This window comes from Apium graveolens, chromosome 6 (assembly GCF_009905375.1).
Source record: "Apium graveolens cultivar Ventura chromosome 6, ASM990537v1, whole genome shotgun sequence".
NCBI classification, from domain to species: domain Eukaryota; kingdom Viridiplantae; phylum Streptophyta; class Magnoliopsida; order Apiales; family Apiaceae; genus Apium; species Apium graveolens.
Window position 1 is genome coordinate 133,082,047 of NC_133652.1, and position 14,394 is coordinate 133,096,440.

The following is a 14,394-nucleotide window of genomic DNA, read 5'->3' on the forward strand; positions in this document are numbered from 1 at the left end:
GTGATTCAAAGAATTAAATCACAGCTGCTTCCTAGTACAAACTAGATGATTTTCTCTCTGGATATTTCTAAACAGCTCAGGAAAATTCTCTACTAATTACTAGCTGCTACTTGGTTTATATACCACCAAGTTTACAAGTGAAGACAAAACGGTAAAATACAATTAAAAAGGTTCTTCACATGTTTCTTCTTCATTTCTCTATCAAATGCAATTTAGGTTTGGCTGTTGATCTTTGAATACTTCCTTGTTTGCATCAGAATGGAAATACTGCATTTTCTTGATTCCTCCTAGAGGCTTCCACATTCCAGTTTGTCTCTGTCAACCCATGTGCCTCTGTCAGCTTATGAATTGTCACTATCAACTGCTAATGAACTAAGCATCCGTTGAAGCTTTCATCCGTTGATGCCTTATCCGTTGAGGCTTTATCCATTGAAGCTTTATCCGTTGATGCATATCAGTTAAAGTCTTTATCCGTTGAAGCACTTATCCGTTGATGGATATTATCCGTTGATGCATTAGAGACATCCGTTGAAGCTTTGTTTCTTATCCGTTGAAGGTCTTCAATATCAGTTGATACTTCTTCACTTATACAAAATTACAAGGCATTAAATATTTACAATTAGCCCTCCTATTTACATATCCACTAGTAGTCAACATGACTGATATTTTCCTACAACATCTAAGAATTACAACTTGAATCCAGAGAATGAAATGTGCTACAATACTAAACTTATTGCTAAGTAAATCTACTCCTTCAACGGATAGCCAAGATGGTCTTATCCGTTGAGGCTACAAACACTAGATTTCTACTTAAGGGTTTTGTTTAACTTATCATCAAACTAATACACATATTCCTAACAATGAAAGCTACATCAACTGCATTGAAAATGGTCCTCACATCCCTCACAAGGTGGCCACAACTGCTACTGCAACAGTTGTTGTTGGACAGTCTATTCCCAAGCAAAAAGCAGAATGGACTGTTGAAGATATTGAAGAGTTTCACAAGGACAAGAAAGCCATGAACATTTTGTTTAATGGCCTAGATCAAGATATGTTTGACAATGTCATTAACAGCCAAAATGCTAAAGAAATTTGGGATACTATGCAACTTAACTGTGAAGGCACTGAGCAAGTTAGAGAAAACAAAATGCAGCTTCTCATTCAACAGTATGAATATTTTCATTTTGTAGAAGGAGAATCATTGAATGTTACCTTCAACAGATTTCAGAAATTGTTGAATGAATTGAAGTTATATGGCAGAGTGTACCAAGTCAAGGACTCCAATTTAAAATTTCTAAGATCTCTACCAAAGGAATGGAAGCCTATGACTGTTTCTCTAAGAAATTCTCAAGATTATAAGGACTTCACACTTGAAAGATTATATGGAATTTTGAAGACATATGAACTTGAGATGGAGCAAGATGAGCTGTTGGAAAAGGGGAAGAGAAAAGGAGGATCAGTTGCACTTGTAGCTGACAATGAGAAGACTGAAGTCAGGAATGAGGAGAAGACAATGCCAAGTCTCAAAATTGGCACAAGCAAATCAGAATCAAGCAAGGGAAAGGAGCAAGTAGCTGAGGATGAAGACAATTCCAGTCAAGATGACTCTGATGATGTTGATGAACATCTGGCTTTTCTGTCCAGGAGGTTTGCAAAGATGAAATTCAGGAAAAATACAAAATTCACTAAGTCAAATAAAAACATGGTGGACAAATCCAAGTTTAAATGTTATAACTGTGACATTAGTGGACACTTTGCAAGTGAGTGGAGGAAGCCAACCTCTGATAAGAAGAAATTTGAGCAAGTTGATTACAAAAAGAAGTATTTTGATTTGCTCAAACAAAAGGAAAGAGCTTTTCTCACTCAAGATGATTGGGCAGCAGATGGAGCCAATGAAGATGATGATATGGAATATGTCAACCTAGCCCTGATGGCTAATTCTGATGAAAATGAAACTAGTTCATCAAGCAACCAGGTAATTACTACTGATCTCTCTCAGCTTTCTAAGATTGAATGCAATGAAGCCCTAAATGATATGTCCAATGAATTATATCATTTGCGTGTTTCCCTTAAATCACTAGCTAAAGAAAACACAACAAATCAAAGAGAAATCAAGGTATTTTTCTGATTTAATTATTTAAATTCGAATTATTTACGAATTAAAATAGGAATTTTTGTTCTTGATGTTGTTTGTATGATTTGATGATTGTATCTTGTAGATAATTACTTCCTGGTCATTTTGGTATATTATATGATGAATTTGGAGTTCAATAACATGTAGAAAATGATGTTTGATTCTGGAAATTTGGAGTTAGGGTTTATGAACTATGAATGTTATTAATTGATTTTTAGGCGTTTTTAATCTAGGGGTTATTGATTTAAATTGATTACACCAGCTTATAGATCGTGAAACCAGGAATCGATTTATGTATATGTGATTAACAGAGGATAACTGGAAGCTGTTCGTCGGAAAAATAAAGGCGGCGGCGAACCTTTTTATTCGTCGTTCTGGCTGATTTGTTGTGTTTTTGATAAAACTGATATGGCTAACAAGTTCCTGGAGTTGTATAGATCGTTTACTGTTAATTTGATGCAATTCTGGGCATTTTTGCGGGCCGCCGAAAAAACTCCATGGCGGCGGCCATGGAGTTCCGGCCGGCGAGACGAAAGAGAAGGAGGGGGAAGGTCAAATTACGTTTAGATCCCCCCTATTTTACAGAACTTCTATTTCAGTCCCTGAGCTTTTCAAAAATCCCAAAAATCAGATTTCTGTTTTATAATTTTCAGAAAATGTTTTTAAATATTTTAAATTCCCAAAATTCATTATTTTTAATTTTAAAAATTATTTTTAATTCGAAATTAAATCTAAATTATTTAGTTAATTAATTTTAATTGATAATTAAATATTTAATTAGTCAATTAATTTAAATATTAATTGATTAATTGTTTTAATTAATTATTAAATAATTTTAATTGATTATTTATTTGGATTTAATTGTGTATTTTTGATTTAAGAATTCCGAAAAATACTTCGAGCTTTAAAATATTATTTTAAATTATTTTTAAGACTCGATAATTATTTTAAAGTCAGATTCGGGTTTTGAACCCTATTATTTAATTATAAAATGATTCGGAGACCGTTTTAATTCCGAAAAATATTCAAAAATTCATAATAAATCAACCATTAGTCCGTTTAATACGAAACGAACGCCTCTAGACTCAGAAAAATATTCTGCTTCTATTAAAAATATTTTTGAGACTTAAATTCTTATTTATAAAAAGGTTATTTGTTTTATGAATCATTCTGAGTCAATAATTGATCGATAAAATATTCTTTTGACCCGATTTCAATTTTAAACATAGTAAGACCTACCTTTTGTCGATTCAACTTATATGCTACATAAAGTACGTGATTATGCGTTATATGATTACATGCCTTATGTGTACGTGTTATGTGAATAATGAGTCAGCATGTCTTTTAAACGATATCTGAATGAGATGTGATCCTTATATGTTATTATCGTGCGGGTAGACGATAGGGATAAATGTATAGACTAGATAATTATATATTGTTAGTTCATTGAATAGTGTTATGTGTGATAGATCCGCATAGTGCGAGACATTCAAAGCCAGATAGAGATTGTAGAAGTAAAGCCTGATTGCGTGTAGTACTGAAACGAGTGGATTCAGAATAAAGATAATCCTAAGAGGGTAAATGATAAGAAAGGTCAAGTAGCCGTCAAGGGTAATACAGATGTGACAGGACTGAGTGATATGGCAGCTAGTTAAAGATCAGAGGATTATCAATTGAGGCCAGTATTCCTAACCTTTCTCCTAAAATACTGCAAATATTTATTCGCTCATATTCTAAGTTCAGAATAGTAAACTGTTTTATATTTCGCTGTAATTACTCTTATTATGCCAGTTCTTTTCATTATTGTTCCTATAATTCGATTGCTCTCTTGAGCAAATACCCATTCTTTCGGGTTATTTGCGAACCCTGAGTTGGGATGTTTTGAATTCAAAATGATTTGGTATCAAAATATTCTACGGCTGGACGGTTATTATGAGGACCAGTGATGAGCTGGATCCTATGGGTCAGGGATGGACCGGACCCCTTTAGGCCATAGTTGCCTGGGTGCCCCATATGTTGGTTAGGTCTATGCAGTTGGGTATAGATCCACACTCTCTCCTGATTGATCAGCACGTTATAGTGCATATGTTAGTTGCTAGTGTCCAGTCTAATTTATTATTGATCGCCATTAACGGCATTCTTTCCCGAATAGTTCATAATTACGAACTCAAACAGAGATTTGATTTAAAAAGATGCAATATTGAAACGATCACTATTCTTTTATAATAAAATTTGATTTATGATTAAAAGCCAATGAGGGCCGATGTTTTGTTCGCTCAACTATTGAAATTTATAAAGACATTTTAAAATCATTCAACAATCGTTTACATGATTTTTCTGATCTGATACCTGGAAACCATTTATGATACTTGCTGGGCATTTTTGGCTCACACTTGCTTTGTGAACTCTTATTTCTTTCAGTATCAAATGAGGACAAAAGTTAATAGCTTTTAATAGACAGCAAAAGTGGTGAGATTACAGCTGAAGAAATTTGGTGGTGTTAGAGTGATCAATACAAGGAAAGTAGTAAGGAGGTAATGAAATTGTATTTAGAAAATGTAAATTTTAGAAGGATAGATTCTTGTTTCATACTATAACCTGTAAGCGATCCTGAATAATGAGGGGTTATCTGTATATTTATTTTAATATATAGGTTTTTATCATTTAAAATTATGTAGTGACACCCAATCTTGACCCCGGATTTGGGGGCGTCACAAGTTGGTATCAGAGCTACAGGTTATTGGTCACTGAAATAAGAATAGGTGAGGGTAAGATAGGAGTGATAGGTCATATGAGATAGGAAAGATCCTAGGCATACTCATTTTAAGTTCGAATTGAGTGCGAATGAGGACTAGCAAGTCCGATACGGAATTGGTAAGCCAGTATTGTTGAGGGAGGTGTACGGCGAATATCACAAAGCTATAGGTATATTGAGTTCTCCGATCCTACAGTAATGAGGAATCGATATATTGACGAAGACTGGATATGTTACCTTACATTTCATACGGTTTTGAAGAAGATGTGATTGAGTCTTGTGAGAACTTCGCGTAAGAGAGGCTAGGTAAGTTTTGGGTATGATTTAACTTAGAATTAGGTAGTAGGACGAGCTTCACGTTGGAGGCAATAAATTGATGAAAGCTGATGAAGAACCAACGTTGCACGTTTCGAAGACGCCACCACTACGAGAAGATTCCTATCATTTATCGGGAGCTGCGCAAGGAATGATATCTACCTTACTAGGTATAGGTAAGACTAACAAGAAGATACGAACCTATCTATAGACCGAACATCGAGTCGCATACGTGGTTGTAAGCATAGCGTCAAAAATGATGACAAGAATGCCAGAGATAGTACCAGATGTCAGCATTGCGGTGGAATTACGAGTAAATGACATACAATAGTAAATGAAACTTCGTCGACTAACAAGTGCAAGCAGAATCCAAGGAAAAGTAGAAGATGTACCAAAATGGAGAGACCCTTATATGGACATTCCTTTAGTTAGATATTTCATTAACGGATTAAGAGAATAGCAAGTAACTTATATGGTAATGACGACCAAATATTGATTTTCAAAATTTTAAAATGAGATTTCATAGAAGATTTTCTTAATCAACTTTCAGAAGATTTTTGTATGAAATGAGTTCTACAATTTGGTTGTAAAATTACTATTTATGTTCTTGTTATTATAAACCGAAAATGACCTAATAAGAAGAATGAATATAGACTCAGTGTTGTCAGTTTGAAGGACTAAGTGGACCCCCCTGCAGGGAGAAAGTTTAAAGTTTTCGTGAAAGACGAAAGTAATATTTGTTTGAATGATACCAACAATTGAATGAACATGCTAAAATATTATTTACCCAATTCATGAAATTATTAAAATTCAACAAGATTTGTAATTCGAATGGACAAAGGATGATTGAAGAAAATGGAAGACTCTTCCAGAAGATTGGTGAAAAATAATAATCCTGATCGTCGAAGTTGAGGCAATGCGTGATCAATAGTTATTTTATGCGGCATAAATGGAAATCCGAAGCAGTAGTTATAAATTTCGCAAGGACGCAATTATGATCAAATCATTGAAGCATTTAATGTGGAGGCTTTTCCAGACCACATTTCAAAGTTATAATGTGACCTAAATTGTGAATCTCTCATTCGATTGGTTCTGAAGGCAAAATTAGGTGAAGCGTAGAAGGTGATCAACATCAAAATTCCTCTTCTTAACACGATAGCATATGTTCTTCTTGATTATTGGATACGTATAAGTTTCTTCTGTGGATAAATCATATGAGGTGAAGATGAAAGAAAATTTATTGTATTCCTTCTGAATTGTTTCTCTTCTCAAATTACTGATTCCTGATTGAGATAAACAGTGTTGTGGTATGACGCTTTATCGAAATGATGAAGAGTCGGGTGGGAGGCCACCTAATCATGTGTTGTATGCCATATAGTATGAAAGACTGGCCATCTTGAGTACGAATATGGTTGTTTCATTCACATCTAAATCTTCACTCATTCTTCTTCCTTCAATTTACTGAATTACAAATTCTCCCAATCGTTTGTGGTATTGTTATTCCTTATTCAGTTTTCAATCAAAGTCATATTCGCAACCTCTCCTCTTGCGTAGAGTCTATTCTCTGGTGATTTCAAAAGAAATGAAATAGTGTGGCACGTGGAATCATATAACAAACATAGATAGGACTGCAAACCGATAAATGGTGGACATCTGCGGGTAAGGAAGAAGGAATTCATCGATAACATGGACGTGGCGAAGACATCAAGTTAGACCGTTGTTCGTGTTAAGAGGATCTCATCAGTACGATAGATTGTGGTAACATGACGCGCATCAAATCAGAGGATTTTGACGTGAAATGAATGGTTAGCGAACCGTAACGAATAAATTAGTCATAAACTAAGGAAATAAGGTTGTATGCAGGTGAACAAATATCGGGACAACAATCGGAGATCAAGGGAATTCTGAACACTGACTCAGACGGGCAATCAATACATGAAACATCCCTTCATCGCGGAAAGATATTTATCGTGAAGATTCAAGATCGAAGAAATCTTAATTGCAAACAAATTTTGAACGTGTTTTTCCAGAAATTGTGAAGTTCTCTACCTTGAGTAAATAAGTTATGGTAAATTTAATACCCATAAGCGGGCCAGAGACGAAGGTTCGATACGGGAACAAAAGTGGAGATGAATAAATGTTGACTCGGCTGTGAAACCTTTTAAGAAATAATGATTTGACAATTGAGTTTCCACCAGACTGTGGTGATAATAATGAAAACCATGCGTAGTTATTAAAAGATAAACAGATTAGTTAATGAAATTAAGTGTGTATCGTCAACAATAGATGATTGGTGTGACCAATGGAAGGATGCGGTATAATTTTTAAAAAGTAACTATACACAATTAGTAACGACAATAAATAAGTCAAAATACTCACGAAATAAAATTTTGAGACACGAGATAAATTTTAAAGCTTATTGATAAAATTTTATAATATTCTGAAAGAGCTGGGAAGGAAGTGGTTATATTAATCCTTGTTAATTTAAGACCTTAAGTCTCATCTCAAAAGATATATGTTATGTCAGTTAATCATACCTATACGAATCAGAATGATATAGTTCGAGCTATGGTGGATGGATGAATTTGGTTGATGGAAGTGGATGGATGTGATTGTAGATGATTTGGTAGATTGATGGTGTCGGCTTGAGTCCGACTGGTAGTCGATGGTATAGGGGAGATGCTGCCTAAATTTTCAGAAATTACCCTACATGTAAGAAAAATGGAGTATATTCTCACTCCCAGTTGTAATCCAAACGGTTGTGATTTCGGTTCTTGAGAAAGAATGTTATGATCAAACTGACTTTATGTAATTGGTCTTTGATTCTAGTTAGCTAGTCTTCACTTGGTTTAAGTGATCAGTTAAAAGAGTTAATTGACCAACTTTACCAACTAATGGTTAGCAAAATGGAGATTGATGAAAATCAAAGTGGTTAGAAAGTTGAAGGAAGTGATGGCATTAGCAGGAATCGAAAGTTTAGTAGACTTAGCGCGATGTTACCATAGACATGTGTGAGACTTTATCTAGATAAATACACTCTTTTTGATAAACAAGAAGAACAAAAAGTAATTGGTACATGCTAGTAAGAGGAAAATTTTCAAGAACTGAAGGTTCAAGATAAAGCAAAGAGATTCTATCATCTATAATAGCATTCCAGGAAGGACTTGAAAGTATACCCATATCGAATGGTGATTGAATAAAAGTTTTCGAAAGCTCACAAATCCAAGTATCCGATGTAAGACAAAAACTAACGAAGTACACATGTGAACTTAGGAAGAAGAAATGTTGATCAATTGGAAAAAGCCAAATATGCGATCAATGATGATTTAAGTGAGGCTAAGAAAGTAACCATCGATGAATTTGATAATTCTGTCAATAAAAAAACTTAAATATTATAAATAAAAGCGTTTTATTAACTTCAGAACTGGTTTATCTAATAACGCACATATTAATATTATCAAGAAAGAGACATTCCTTATGTTAGAAGAGTTAATGAGTAATGAGAATGAAGAACTAAATAAGAAAAGAAGTGAAATCAAAAGGATGATAAAGAAATGTTATAAAATAATCCAGGATATATGCAAGTTATGAACATCAAATATGCCAGAACTAATAGGGGAATGAAGTAAAACACCGGCAATTGAAGATAAGAATTTAATTCAAAGAATGCGTATAAGCAGGGAAGATTAAACAACAGCATTCGTGGCAAACTATTAGAGAAGAACGATACAATGAATCTCATATCGGAATCCTCCATAATTAAAGTGAAGTCCCGAAGATTCCAACAAATGATTTACCAAGTTTACCTCGGGAAATGAGATAAGAATTTTCATCAGTTATTGTACGAGTCGAGCTGGTGTCAAAAGCCCTGTATCGTATAACCCAGTAGAAATGAGATATTGAGTAAAGGAAAACTTCAGAAATGTGCAATGCAAGAATAATGAAATAAAGGGTACTTCGCGCTATACAGAAAAGTGATCAAGGAGAAAAGAGAAAGGAGGTATGAAGTCACGCATCGGTTATCAGAAATTGCAAGTCTGAAGATTAAATGAACATAGTGTATAAGGAGTAATTGGATAGTGTGATTGTACTTATTAATAACATCCTCGCCGATTCAAGAACTAAGGAAGACCAAGTCGAACACCTGGAGATATGCATGCGAAGAGTAAAAGATTAGCAACTGCGTTCTAAGCTACAAAGGTATGAACTCTGGTTATAATTAATTATGAGCTACGAAAGTATGGTTAATTACCAACCAAGCAAGATCCATTCAGAGACAGATGTCTTGAGTAGAAAAGAAAGAGTAAATATCATTAAGATTGTTGGGGAGTGGATAAAGGAATTGGAAGAGTTAGAAATTGAGAAGAGGTTTTGATCCGATATTTGGATTATACTGATACTTACTTTGTTGTTAGATATCAAAGGTATTAATATAGATGATTGATCTTGACTTCAGTATCGAATGTTGTGAGCATCAAAGTTCATATTGATATCTAATTTGATATGACAACAAAATTGGTATTAGTACCAAGAGTTCAGATTTGAATAAAGTTATGGTTCATTCTATTCCAAATTAATATATCCTTTCAGATAGTAAAAGATTTTGCTCGATGAATATACTTGTTAGTGATTGAAAAGAAATTAAAAAATACTACAAGTGGTGAATTAATTGCGATTGTTGAGATTTTCTTGTAATTTTTTTTAGTTTTGAATAGATTTCGAACATTTCGAAGCATCAGACGCCATAAGCTCAGTATATCGAGCGCACACGGATGGAAAGTACAAAAGACCAGCTAAAGGTTCTCGAATACGATCGAAAACGATCATAGGCCAGACTAACCGAATAGTAGGAGATGTGAAAAGTAAAGTAGGACAGTCATAGAAAATGGAAGGTTCATGAACACAAATTATTAGAATTAGAAAGAGAAACAGATTAGCATAAATTAAGTTAGTCTATTGAGACAATGAGATAGATAGAACGATTACGAATGAGTTGACCTTGTTGTTACAGGCATAACGAGTTCATAAGATGTTCAAATGTATATGACTAAGAAGGGTAATTTAGCTCCCTATGTATAAAATGAAGGTTGATTCAGGTTACGTGAGTAACAGATAGATTTGATGTCAGTAAGAGACCGTTGAGTTGTGATAAAAGTGATGAGACCTGAGAAATTATAAAAAAAAGGTAATTGGAAAAATATCATAGTCAACGTCAGAAATCAAATACGCCATGGTCTCAGTACATCATTTGCAGATGAAGAAGAAGATTACAGGATCGGTTAAAGAGCCTCGAATGCGATGGGAAGTGATTACAAATTAGGTTATTTAAACGAAGAAACATATGAGGACGAAGTTCAACACCGAGTAACAGTTGGAAACGCACATAAGCACGAGTTACTAGAATTAGAAAGAAAAAGAGAATTAAGATGTGTTATGCTGGTCCCTCCTAGATAGTAAAATAAACAGGATAAATAGAAGTGAGTTGGCTTCACCGCTACCCGTATAGCGAATTCATAGGGCGATTATATGTATATATCCAGAAAAAGTAAGTTAGCTCCATTATATATAGAAGATGGAGATTTGAATTTAGTTATACAAGCAACAAATAGAATATGTTGTTAGCAAGAGGCTATTAAGGAAATATTGATATTATACGTTAAAATTATAAAAAAAATTATAAGGTTGAGAGATTAACCTGAGAAGATGAAAGTGATATACTTGAAAAGTATCAGTATTATTCCTTAGCGTGATTCTGAGGACAGAATCCTTGTAAGGGGGGAAGGACGTAAAATCTGGGAAATATCGTATAATTATTTATATCAATATATGATTATTATGTGAATATTACATGAATTTTTGGTGAATTATCTGATGATTGATAATAATATTTGGATGTTTGTATATAATAAAATGTGAGTATATTAATTTTAATATGTCCAGAATAAAATATAGATAATTAAAATATTTTTCTGGTAATTTTTTTTGAGTGTTATATGATTTTATAATAATTTATGGATTTATTAATTATTTTCTGAATAATTACAAAATTATTTTATAAAGCCGGGACTCATCAGACTTCAACCGTTTTTACGTTTTTACAACCCGAAACTCTTCCGAAAACTCCTTCCTAACCTAATATGGTAATTCCGGATATTTTCCGTGTTTTGACTTTTTCGATCTGGATTACGGTTTGACCCGTGCGCGGCCCGGCACAAAATTTTCGATACGATAATCATTTCGGTGAATCAAAAAAACTCGTATTCTCAAAAGACGGGATATTATTACATTATTTCCGTATAAAGTGTTTTATAAAAAGACCGGTTGGGATAATTATCCAAAACTGATATCAAATCGGATCGTTATTGCAGTTACTTAGCGACTAAGCAACTAATTTAACGATACAAAATGATCCAGAACGAACCAATATTCCGTAAATATAAATAGCATATTTCTTATTTCATTTTATTCGTTTATTCATTTATAACCAGTAAAAATAAATTAATTACAGAGAAAAATCCTTAAAAATGATACGTTCCCGAGAATCAAATGCACGAACGAGGACGGTACCGAACTCCTATTCAAGCGTGCAACATATCAAAACGAAGCTCTCGAAAAACTCTACCTTAGTCCACCATCTATTTTTTCCCAGAAATCAAAGTATTTTTCTGATTTAATTATTTAAATTCGAATTATTTATGAATTAAAATAGGAATTTTTGTTCTTGATGTTGTTTGTATGATTTGATGATTGTATCTGGTAGATAATTACTTCCTGGTCATTTTGGTATATCATATGATGAATTGGGAGTTCAATAACATGTAGAAAATGATGTCTGATTCTGGAAATTTGGAATTAGGGTTTAAGAACTATGAATGTTCTTAATTGATTTTTAGGCGTTTTTAATCTAGGGGTTATTGATTTAAATTGATTGCACCAGCTTATAGATCGTGAAACCAGGAATCGATTTGTGTATATGTGATTAACGGAGGATAATTGGAAGCTGTTCGTCTGAAAAATAATGGCGGCGAACCTTTTGATTCATCGTTCTGGCTGATTTGTTGTGTTTTCGATAAAACTGATATGGCTAACAGGTTCCAGGAGTTGCATAGATCATTTACTGTTAATTTGACGCAATTCTGGGAATTTTTGCGGGCCGCCGAAAAAGCTCCATGGTGGCGGCCATGGATTTCCGGCTGGCGAGACAAAAGAGAAGGATGGGGAAGGTCAAATTACGTTTTGATCCCCCCTGTTTTATAGAACTTCTGTTTCAGTCCCTGAGCTTTTCAAAAATCCCAAAAATCAGATTTCTGTTTTATAATTTTCAGAAAATGTATTTTTTTTTTTATAATTATTTTCAGAAAATGTTTTTAAATATTTTAAATTCCCAAAATTCATTATTTTTAATTTTAAAAATTATTTTTAATTCGAAATTAAATCTAAATTATTTAGTTAATTAATTTTAATTGATAATTAATTATTTAATTAATCAATTTATTTAAATATTAATTGAATAATTAATTTAATTAATAATTAAATAAATTTAATTGATTATTTAATTGGATTTAATTGTGTATTTTTGATTTAAAAATTCCAAAAAATAGTTTCGAGCTTTAAAATATTATTTTAAATTATTTTTAAGGCTCGATAATTATTTTAAAGTCAGATTCGGGTTTTGAACCCTATTATTTAATTATAAAATGATTCGGAGATCATTTTAATTCCGAAAAATATTCAAAAATTCATAATAAATCAACCGTTCGTCCGTTTAATACGAAACGAACGCCTCTAGACTCAGAAAAATATTTTGCTTCTATTAAAAATATTTTTGAGACTTAAATTCTTATATATAAAAAGGGTATTTGTTTTATGAATCATTCTGAGTCAATAATTGATCGATAAAATATTCTTTTGACCCGATTTCAATTTTAAACATAGTAAGACCTACCTTTTGTCGATTCAACTTATGTGCTACATGAAGTACGTGATTATGCGTTATATAATTACACGCCTTATGTGTATGTTTTATGTGAATAATGAGTCAGTATGTCTTTTAAACGATATTTGAATGAGATGTGATCATTATATGTTATTATCGGGCGGGTAGAGATAGAGATAAATGTATAGACTAGACAATTATATATTGTCAGTTCATTGAATAGTATTATGTGTGATAGATCCGCATAGTGCGAGACGTTTAAAACCAGATAGAGATTGTAGAAGTAAAGCATGATTGCGTGTAGTACTGAAATGAGTGGATTCAGAATAAAGATAAACCTAAGAGGGTAAACGATAAGAAAGGCCAAGTAGCCGTCAAGGATAATACAGATGCGACGGGACTGAGTGATATGGCAGCTAGTTAAAGATCAGAGGATTATCAATTGAGGCAAGTATTCCTAACCTTTATCCTAAAATACGGCAAATATTTATTCGCTCATATTCTAAGTTCAGAATAGTTAACTATTTTATATTTCGCTGCAATTACTCTTATTATGCCAATTCTTTTCATTATTGTTCCTATAATTCGATTGCTCTTTTGAGTAAATACTCATTCTTTTGGGTTATTTCCGAACCCTGAGTTGGGATGTTTTGAATTCAAAATGATTTGATATCAAAATACTCTACGGGCTGGACGGTTATTATGAGGACCAGTGATGAGCTGGATCCTATGGGTCAGGGATGGACCGGACCCCTTTAGGCCATAGTTGCCTGGGTGCCCCATATGTTGGTTGGGTCTATGCAGTTGGGTATAGATCTGCACTATCTCCTGATTGATCAGCAAGTTATAGTGCACATGTTGGTTTCTAGTGTCAGTCTAATTTATTGTTGATCGTCATTAACGGCATTCCTTCCCGAATAGTTCATAATTACGAACTCAAACAGAGATTTGATTTAAAAGGATGAAATATTGAAACGATCACTGTTCTTTTACAGTAAAATGTGATTTATGATTAAAAGCCAATGAGGGCCGATATTTTGTTCGCTCAACTATTGATATTTATAAAGACATTTTAAAATCATTCAACAATCGTTTCCAGGAGTTTTCTGATCTGATACCTGGAAACCATTTATGATACTTGATGGGCATTTTTGGCTCACACTAGCTTTGTGAACTCTTATTTCTTTCAGTATCAAATGAGGACAAAAGTGAATAGCTTTTAATAGACAACAAAAGTGGTGAGATTCCAGCTGA